Source organism: Oryzias latipes, chromosome 5 (assembly GCF_053564925.1).
Source record: "Oryzias latipes strain Hd-rR chromosome 5, Olatipes_Hd-rR_3.1".
Taxonomy (NCBI): domain Eukaryota; kingdom Metazoa; phylum Chordata; class Actinopteri; order Beloniformes; family Adrianichthyidae; genus Oryzias; species Oryzias latipes.
The window spans coordinates 28,130,797-28,141,212 of record NC_136241.1 but is presented as its reverse complement, the minus strand read 5'-3'; positions in this window follow the sequence as shown (position 1 = coordinate 28,141,212).

Genomic DNA, 10,416 nt, shown 5'->3' with positions numbered 1-10,416 from the left:
ATCTGTTTTATTTTCTGTCTTGTAAGAAAAATGATCTTTTAACAAAGTTTTTTAAGAGAAAAATGCTGAAATGACAATTATTCTTGGTAAGATGATTTTTTTACCCAATTGGCAGATTTTTTTCCTTTTTTTTTTTTGCTCACTTAAAGATTTATTTGATTCTTGATTTGATTGATGACTTGATTTGATTTACTCATTTCTAGGGGGTCTGTTTTTGCAGTGTGGCCCATGGTGCAGATGTACTGTAGAATAGTCGACCTCTGATTGGAGGATCGCAGGTTCGGTTGCCGCCTGTCCACCTATGTGTCGAAGTTTCCATGGGCAAGACACCGAATCACTCATTGCTCCTGATGGTTATAGGTTGGGGCCAGTGTCAGGCATCAGCGTGTCGATCTGTGTGTGCCTGGGTGAATGGGACTGTAAGGGCTTTGGGCCTTCAAGCAAGATAGAAAAATTATATATAAGTATGCAGCTTCAGTACAAAGCAAGTCATAATCTGGCTCTGGGGCATTTTTGTCTGTGAGTTCCTGTTGTGGCGCTTGTGGAGAAAAATGTGTTGTTTACCTCAAAGAGCCACTACCATGACAATTGTGTTTTTTTTAAGTATTTCTCTGATGATGGACGACATGTATAAAGAAAATTAAGATTAAAACTCAATTTATGAGTAAATCTTTATTAAAATTGTTGTGAATCAGGAACAGACAAAAAACCTTGTTGAAAAACCTTCAGCAGTGACGTAGGTGCTACAGTTGGTGGGCCACATGCTCCCTGCTCCACTCCAAGGAAAATTGTGTTTTTAGTTTACCATGTTCTTGTGGCATTTTTTTAAATGTATTTTTTGATGTTGATGGAGGTACTTCTTTATTGAAATCATTGTGAATCAGAAGTTCAACCAAAAGAAAGCTGTTTGATAACGAGCTTTTTGTTACGTAGAAACCACAACGGACGGCAACAAGCTCCCTGTCCCGCTCCATTCTGATGCATCAACTCACAGACAAATGGACACATATACATCTTTGTTTTCCTCGTTTGAGCTGGCTAAAAACTGTTCGGCTGGAAAACTCCAATATTGCTCGCCATTTTGGTTGCACCAGTAATGTTAAGTTGGGGGAGTAAGGGACTGTAAGTTATTGTAAACAAAGGGATAATGGAAAATGGAGGTAGCCTTACTCTGCGTCAATAGTCCCGCCCACAACTTAGAGGTGAATTTCTGATGAACAACTGCCGCTCTGCAGAAACTTTGTCCTAGAAAATGTTTTTTGATTTTGGCTGAGAACAGCATAATCTTAATTAAAAGACCACTAGGAACATTTGAGATTAAAAAAAAGTATGGCAGTGGGACATTATATACATTTTCTTGTGTCTTTTTTTCTTAAATAATCAGTTAATCTCAGGGTTTGGCATCTTTCATGATTTTCCTGTTTGGTCGGGGACTTTTTTTCTTTTATTTTTTGGACTTTATGATGCTCCTTTTGTCTGGTTTCTGATCATTTTTACTTCTTTAAATGAACCACTATGGTTTCTTCAGAGTGTGGGGAGGGTATTGGTTTTAAGCCATGCTGTCTTATCCATTGCCAGCTTGCCATGCTGGTTCCAAAAAGAACCGTCTCCACCTCGGTCCCTGCTCTGTTGTTGGTGGGGGCAGAGAAAATTCCTGCTCTGCTGTTGGTGGGGGCAGAAACAAGGAGGAAGGGTGAAAAAGAAAGAGAAGATTGGGATAAAGCGGAGCGGCAGAAGTGAGACGGGACGGCTCAGATCCTGACAGCTACAGACAGCTGAGCTTCCCCTCTCTGGGGGATTCGTACACTTACAGATCAATCCTCCTCACATTGCCACAACTGGTCTTATATTTTTTCTTTGACAAAAACTGCTGAGTAGTGCTGGATGCAGAAAGGGGGGACTGAAGGTTTTCAACAACTCTTTGAGCACATTTGAGCATTTGGGCAATAAAAAAATAATTACTTTTTAAAAGTGTCTGTCCTCTGCACAAAAGTCCCAGTGTGAGGTTACAACCTGAAGAGCAACAGGTGTCAACAAAAGAGGCATCCAGTGAGTGTTTCACCCTCTGAACCTTTGCTATCACTGCTGGCAGCTGAGACCCCCTCCTGCACACAGATGGCGGCAGACCTCACATGTGTGTCAGAAACTGAACTGGCGTTTTCTTGTGCGGTCGTGGGGGCCCGTGCCACGTTTTAGAAAACCAGATGACAGTTGTTTCGATCTGGAAGCAGGTGAGGATCTGGACCCGTGAGACATCCGCAGCCTGTTGGTCAGGGGGCATCTGCTGTGGCCCTTTGTCAGCAGAGAAAATCTGTTTCTCCCTCATCATCCGATCCTTGGACATACGCACCCGTATGGAGGGTATATTGTACGGGTGATGTGGGTTTTTGTGTTGTCTGGGTCTGTGAATGGTCATAAACAGGAAATGCTGTAACTCAAATGGAACCCAGGTGAGTCTTGCAAATCCCTTGAGGTGGTCGTAATGAAAATAGAATACCATTGTTTTGCGTTTGTAAATGTATTGTGAAGTATTCATAAGGATAATGTAAGTTATACGCACTAACACAAACTATGCTTTAGCTGTTTAAAGTATAGTTACCTAATAGTCAGGCCTCACGGAGGGAGCACACACTTACCATGTGTACAACACTAATGGGCTCTTTGCGCAGTGCGTAGGGTTTGGGAGGGTTGAAAATGGGAAAAATCTGCACGACATGCCTGCGTCTTACCCTTACCTAGCCTGATATGTTAAGAGTTTGCTACGACCACCCATGAAAAAATGTGCATGAACATTTTGGCTCTACAGGCTGATGGAATGGTGTAGAACCTCAATATTTTGCGCAGACCACCCGCTTGCCTCGCAGACATTTGCCCATTTTTCACCCACAGACAGCCTGTGAGGGCCGTTGTGATTAAGACTTTATACTGCATTAGGAAAATATAAGGCCAAGCGAGTGTGACGTCACCCATAAAAAATGGCTTCAATGAAATGAAGTCAATTCAGTCGCCATATTTTTTGCCATACAGACATCACCATTTGAAGCCAAATAACATCAGTGAGCAATCATTGGTCTAAGACAGTTGTGGTCAATGTTTCTTTGGCATCTACTCTTGTTGATCAGGACTGAGCTTGTTGGAAGTCTACACCAGTACCATTTAAAGGTTGGCTTGGGAGAATCTGTCAATCAAATGTTTCAAATGTTCATCGTGGGGGCAGGGAGGAAGTACTTACTTTTATTGACTAAATGGTCAGCTTATAACTTGAACAACTTACAATTAAGAAAAAATATTATGAAAATAAATTAGCATTAGCATGAACATGTAAAAAAAAAGTAGTGGTTATAGTGACTGATTGATAGCTGTTATTTCCCAATATAAATCTATGGGATTTTGACTTCTTGGAGCTGGCAGGTACTTCAGGAACGAGGGTGGGTGGTCACTCAGTCCAGTTCTCACATACAGTCAATGGTTAGAACTGATCTAAAAGCCTTCAGCCACCCAAGATGCCAGAGCATCCTGATGTGATAGATGTCAACAACCTTTTGCAGGGTCAGAAAGAAACACAACCAGAGCTCCAAGAATCACCCCAATGGAATTTTCTGGTTCAATGATATTCCAAATTTTCTTTCAACTTAATTCCTAAACACACAGCAATTGTCTGGGAAAAAAAAGGTGCTGCAGTAACTCAGAGGACCAAAAACGTCTTCTTTAGCTGACTTCCCCTTCTCCATCAGTTTGCAGGCATGTTCTGTGTGTATTTGCATCATCATTTGCTTAGTCCATCAAAAACTGTACAGAGGACACATTTTAGCTTTAAGCCTTTTTGTCGCTTCTGAACTCAGAAACTGAAAGAAAAACCAAAATAAAAGCAACATTTTATTTTTTAAGGCCGACACTTGGGAGGGTGGTGTCCATGAAAAAGCTAAATGTGAAGCAGTGCAGACAATTCCCCTTCAAATACACCAGCAACTCTAGAAAACACAATGTCTATGAGAGAGAAGCTAACAGAGGCCTTATTTGGGCAGGCAGTAGAGATCGTGTTGATATTAAATGAATTCTAAAATCCATCCTCTGAGATATTTTTGGCCAGAAGTTTGTCTGAACCTTCTTGTTCAATCTCCCCTACGGGAACCCCCCACCAGTCGCACATCTCTCCCATCTTTCCTCTATGAACATTTCCGTCAACCTCTCCTATTTTAGAATTCCACCCAAACATAATTAGCCATCTACAAGAAAAAAAGGGGGACTGACCCCCCCTCCTGTCTTTGCTTCAAAACGACAGATCTGTGTGTGTTTGTGCAGGAAAGTGTGTTTCCCTGCAACAACAGTAACATTCCCAACTCCTGGACGGAGTTATCAGCGCTCTGTTCAGAGAGGAGGATAGTCCACACGGATTCACCAGCAGCTCTTTATAAGGACAAGGGGGAAAAAGCCCTTCTGCCGCTATATTTAGATAGACTTTATTGGGCTGCTTGTCTTTGCTTGTCCATTCCCTCCTCCTGTGCCCTGCAGTTAAAGATCCCTCTTCATGAGGAAGGGCAACTCTCCTCTCCATCAGGGAAGAAGGAGCCAGAAAAGGATCTGTGTGAAAATAACAGTGGGATCACACAGAAGTGGAGCGTGATGAGAGGGAGGCTTCTTCAGCGAGAGTTCTTTGTTTCTTCTGGTTATGTCATCCCTCGGCTCAATAATCCTCTAACTTGGAGAAAGTTCAGAAGAAGGTTCACACTTTTCATTCATGCGAAGCAGACTAGCAGTCCGCTGAGCCATAAATCTGCCGGGGCCTCCTTTCCCAGTTTGCCCACTTCACAGTGATTCTGGGCTAATCTGATCCATGCTGGAGCCTTCTTCATTCTTCTGTGAGCAGACCTTATCTCCAAAGCAAAGCAAACAGAAAAAGATCTTCTAACAGTCTCAAACAAAACACACAAGCATCTGTCTTTCTTTTGATATCTCATCGCCTGCTGATTTAAGTAAAACTTTTACCTACAATAAGTTATTGTTGCCGTACAGAAACGTTGGGAATCTTGAACACTTCAATTAGGATATATTTTTTGATTAAATGAACAAAATCCCAAACATTTCCATATATGATTGGCTGTAATGTCATAAAGACTAGAGAAACAGTTTTGTGAGTTTAGGGGTGTTGACTTAAAATCCCGCAGTCGTTTCTGGACTCAGGTGTGTTTGCCAGTTACATCTGTTGTTTACAACGATGTAGGAATGACATCGACCCGCAGTTAGTGTAGCTTTCATTAACAATTAAGGGTTCAAAGAAGTTATTAGCTTTCAAATTTTAGGTTTAAAAATAACAACAAGAATTTCGGCATAATTGTGATAACTCTTGGAATACGTCCTCGGAACATTTTTTGTATAGTTTATTGGAGGTTCATCTGTTTTTTATTTTTAAACATTTTTAACATTGTCTTGACCTATTATACATTTTTATTTTATTTTTACACTTTAGATCTTTGTTATAAAATATAAAAAACAGTTTGATCTCAACGATTGTGATTTTTGCAGTAAAAAAGACTACATTTACCACAAGGTTTTTGTACAGTTTCAGTTTCAGTTTATTGTGGAATTATAGTGTTGTATAATTTAAAAAATTCTGTAAAAACAAGAATCTTGGGTTTTGCAAAAAAGATGGATATTAAGCATTGCCACAAAAACCATTTTAAAGCTAAATTATTACGGAAAACTGTAGAGGGGGAGCCAGTTTAGCTCGTGCTGGTTTGCGGCGCCTTCCGTCCGTGAAACCGGGGCTTGAATCCGGGCTGCTCCCTATTCCCTTCTCTGCTTCTGCGCCGGTCCCAAGCCCGGATAACTTGAGAGGGTTGCATCAGGAAGGGCATCCGGTCTAAAACATTGCCAAGTTAACCATGCGACTCATCCTCGAAGTGGAGGTTGTTTCGCTGTGGCAACCCCTGATGGGAAAAGCCAAAAGAGAACGAAGATTACAGAAAACAGTAGAGTAGAAATAAATGTTCAAAAAGACCTCAAACAACTAAAGATTGATTCTAACAAGTCTTCTTGGCTTCACCTTCACAGTCAGTGAATCACAATCATTGAATTGAATAGTTCAGTTTTTTGTGCTTCTCTGTGAAAAAGACTTCTAAGCATTCATAGTTTTTTTGTCCGCTATTTCTCTAACATGCCGATAAGACGACTCTTTCGCCATCAGGCTTTATGTAGAATTTGATGAAGAGGTGGACAGAATCAGAAAAAAATAGTAAAGCAGGCAGGACTGAAGATCGTGAAAATGAAGGCCAAGAAGCAAGGCTTTATGGAATGATACCTGTAACCCTTGTGCTATCCTAGGCACTTTAACATTGGGAGTTGGGTCATCTAGACCCACTAGACAGTGCGCTGAACCTTTTTTCTTCAATGATTTGTGAACCTCACTGGTGTCCATGGATTACATGAAATCTTTCCACCTTTATCCACCTTTGTCATGGTAGGGAGAACAGGGGTCATCTAAGATAGCACAAGGGCTAGTCTAACTGGGATTTTTCAGCTTCCTGTTCTTTCAATAAATATACTGACTGAATGAAAAGCTTTATTGGAAAAGAACAACTTTAACATACAATACACATCAGTTACTGAGCCACAATGCAGAAGCAGTAAGTGGCAGATGAAATAAAATGTTACTTTTTAAAAACACAGCCCAGAGTTTATCATTATCTGGAAAAAGTATATAGAATTCACAGAAATGTCTACTGTTCCTACCTCCTATGAATAAACATCCCAGCAAGTACACATCACAATCAGAGCAAAGGTGAAAAACCTCAGAGCTACACCTCCACTCTAAACCTTTTCCAGGAATACATCAGGCATGTTTGGAAATATTTGCTGGTTCTTTAATAAATCTCTATGAAAACACTGTTTAGATGTTGAAAATGCATTTGAATTGAAACAAGATCCTCTAGCAAATATCAAGCATGGTGGTGGAGGGTCTGTGATCTGGGCCTTTTTTTTTGGCAGCAACAGAATGTAAACACAACAGTGGCTAAGAAAAAATAGATCTCATACAGTTGAAATTGTGCCACATTTGTAAGGAATATGTATGATGAGCAGCAAAGTTGAGTATGTGAGTGACACTTATGAAAAGAAAAAATCCAAAATCTTCTTAATGAATTCCAAACGAATTCTAATTCTATATCTACTTTAGTTTTTAAGGTTTCATGTGTTTAACCCTTGTGCTATCCTATGGGGTCAAGATGACCATTGACGTGTTCTCCCTACCATGACAAAGGTGAATAAAGGTGGAGAGGATTTCATGTAATCCACGGACACCAGTGAAGATCACAAATCATGTAAAAAAAAGTTCAGCGCACTGTTTTGTGGGGTCTAGATTACCCAACTCCCAATGTTCAAGTGCCTAGGATAGCACAAAGGTTAAGGAATAGCAGCTTCAGGAAATAATCCTCATGATCACAGTAAACAGGGCTAAAATTTGTTTTTCAGGACCTTCAGATTAAAGTTACCTCATTATACTGATCCAATCCAGAACAGACAATTGTGAAACAGTAATTCTTGGAGCGGACAAAAACGGATCTTGAAAGCAGGGGCCATTGTCAGAGGGGACTAGACAGGAGTCAATACCATAGGCTGTGTATGACAACTGGACTAAGTGACCCCTCCCACTGCGAGTTACAAACAGGAAGCACCCACTGGCTCCAAGAAGCCAAATCCCATGGACTTCTACTTGAGAAATAAACAGCCTTTACTCAGTCATTATATATATCCGTTCTTATGTGGCACCATTTAAAATGGTCATAAGCAGGATTTATGAGGAATAAGCTTGATTTCTACAAAGAAATAATCAAACAAAATGTGTTTTACTTTCTGTGGTAAATTCATTGTAATCAAATAATTGAAAGAGGGTGTCCTTTCTTTTTTTGTTGTCATCCCTGTACCTGATCAGTGAATAAAGCCCAGGATAGAGAGACAGACTGCTTTGCATGTGAGCTCTCAAATCCAGGTGTTGCTCAAGAAAAGCATCAACTGCCATGCAAATGAGAGGCAAATAAAATTCAAACCTAACCAAGTTCAAGGATGAACCAAAAGAGGCAGAGTGTGATGGGGTTGTTTGTGTGCTCTGTGGCTCTGTAGCATACATCCACACATTTTTGTTTCTGACTTCTGGTCTTATCCCAGCAGCTCCGGCGGCCGTCTCAGGGACAAACTATGACATCAGGATGATGGAAGCAGCTCTAAAGACAATGGTTCTCTGTGGAAGAGAAGAGCCGAGGCGTGGCCTGGCCAGACAGAGGGCTCTTCTCAGCCGACCAGCGGGCCTCAGCAGCTGTCTCAACCTCTGTCTGTATCCCCAAACACACACGCCACACAGCACTTTACAGTAATTCAGCTTGAAAGCTCAACAGGTTTGTGGCGAATCCCTTCACAACTAAGTGTTTGACTTTTGTGTCTCCCTGTTTGTTTGTGTGCGTCTGTGTGTTGATCAGTCGTTCTTTCTGAGCTCAGTACTCGCTCAGGAACGCAGGGACGGAGGTGGAGTAGGAGAGCCCCAGAGAAAGAGACATAATTCATTCACTTTGTTGAAACAAAGAACCAGTGCACTCAGACCCCCCCATCCCTCCCTCCACTGATTTGTACTGATGCTGGCATATATTATGTGCATGTGTGCAGATATAAACACAGCCTGCTCACATGACAGCGCTTTGTTTGCTCTGTATTTGTGTGGCATACATCAAATCCCAGACTCGTGCCAGAATACTCGAGTAATGCACCCAGACCCTTCGATGGAGAGCCCTGTTTTTTAAACAGTCATAAAGGTTCATAGGCCATGGCAGGGTGGAGAGAAGAAGCTCAACCCGCAGATGGATTAAACACAGCATGAGGCAGCAGGTGGAGATGACGCTGAAGTTCCTGTGTCCAGCATTCGGTATCCCAAGTAAGTCCGGGGTGCACCACCTGGATCTTCATAAAGAGAAAAAAGGCAGCCTTACATGGAATGTGCAAACAGCCGATGAGCATCACTGAGCGCGTATCCACACAAAACTCACCTGCCCTTCATTTTAGATCTTATGACAACAAAGGCAACAAAAGCGTGGAGGAGTGCACCTAGCCTTGAGGGGTTGCCGTCCATTCAGTCGCTCATTCACCTGTGAGGAGGGCTCAATAGGTCTGCGTGTTATAAAAAAAGCTTTCATACACATAGATTAATGGTTTTATGAATTTACATAGAGTGCACCAGCTCAAATTAAGGAAGAGGGAGTGCGTGAAGACCAGACCATTGTTGGAGCCTCAAACTCAGGAACAAAGAGCTTTTTTTTAAACAACCTTTTTATTATTGTGAATTCAATCATTTTCCATTGAGGGCTTTGCCATTGGATTCCCAAACACACTGAACATGCAAATAAGCACAGGATGGGTTTAGACTACTTAATATTTTAACCACAAAGTGGAGAAACCTCATCAGCCTTCATCAACGCTAAACACACTAAACCTGTCTGTCTCTTTCTAGTTTATAACCAAAACAAGTCACGGAACTACTTAGAGAAAAAAGACATTAAATCTATTGTGGAAAATGTTTACTCTTAACTGTGCCTCTGTTGATTATTTCAGAATAAGTGTTCCTTGGTGTTGTTGTGTCAACTCTGAGCAAATGTCAAAGATCAAGTGAAGCAGTTCACCAGGATGGAAGTCACAGATCTCACCTCAAAATGTCAGGCTAGAAGAAGGACGTGTGACCTTTTGGAAAATAGTCTGAAACGTTCTGAATCAGACTCATTCACCTTACATGAAGGACATCTTTATTCTTCACAGCAAAGAAATAGTACAAATGGAGACGTTTCCACCACTTCCAACCACTGAAAGGGTCAACGCAGATTTGAGCATTGATGGGTTTGTCAGTTGTTGTCTCAGGTCCCATGACAGTGGGGTTAGAAGCCACTGTTTCTGCCTGTTGCCCCTCGTGAAACCCCCATGAATTACTGTGGCACTCTGTCAGCCTTATTGGATGAACTGGGTGACCCCTGATGCACAGCTGCTGGTGTGAGACTCACAGTCTAGATCGAGATCAGTCAGGACTTCATCAAGTGAGGACTTGGACACTTTTCACACACCACAATGACACAGTGTGTTGGGTTAATGCTAACCACAGACCCAAACACACACAAATCCTGCAGGCCTGGTGTGTGTGAGGCCAATGACTGCCATCTAGAGTGGAAAGAGAGAAATGTCACCACTACATTTTATAATTCTGACATGTCAGAATTAAACTAATCTAGTTTAAAAAGATTTTAATATTTAGCATTTCTTCTCCAAATTCACATCTATAATTCAGGGGCCCAGTTGACAGGATCAGTTTATTTTCAGTAAAAAAAAAATTAGACGTGGCCCGCTTTATACATCTGGAGCCAAATGCATTCACATAAAAGTGATATCAAA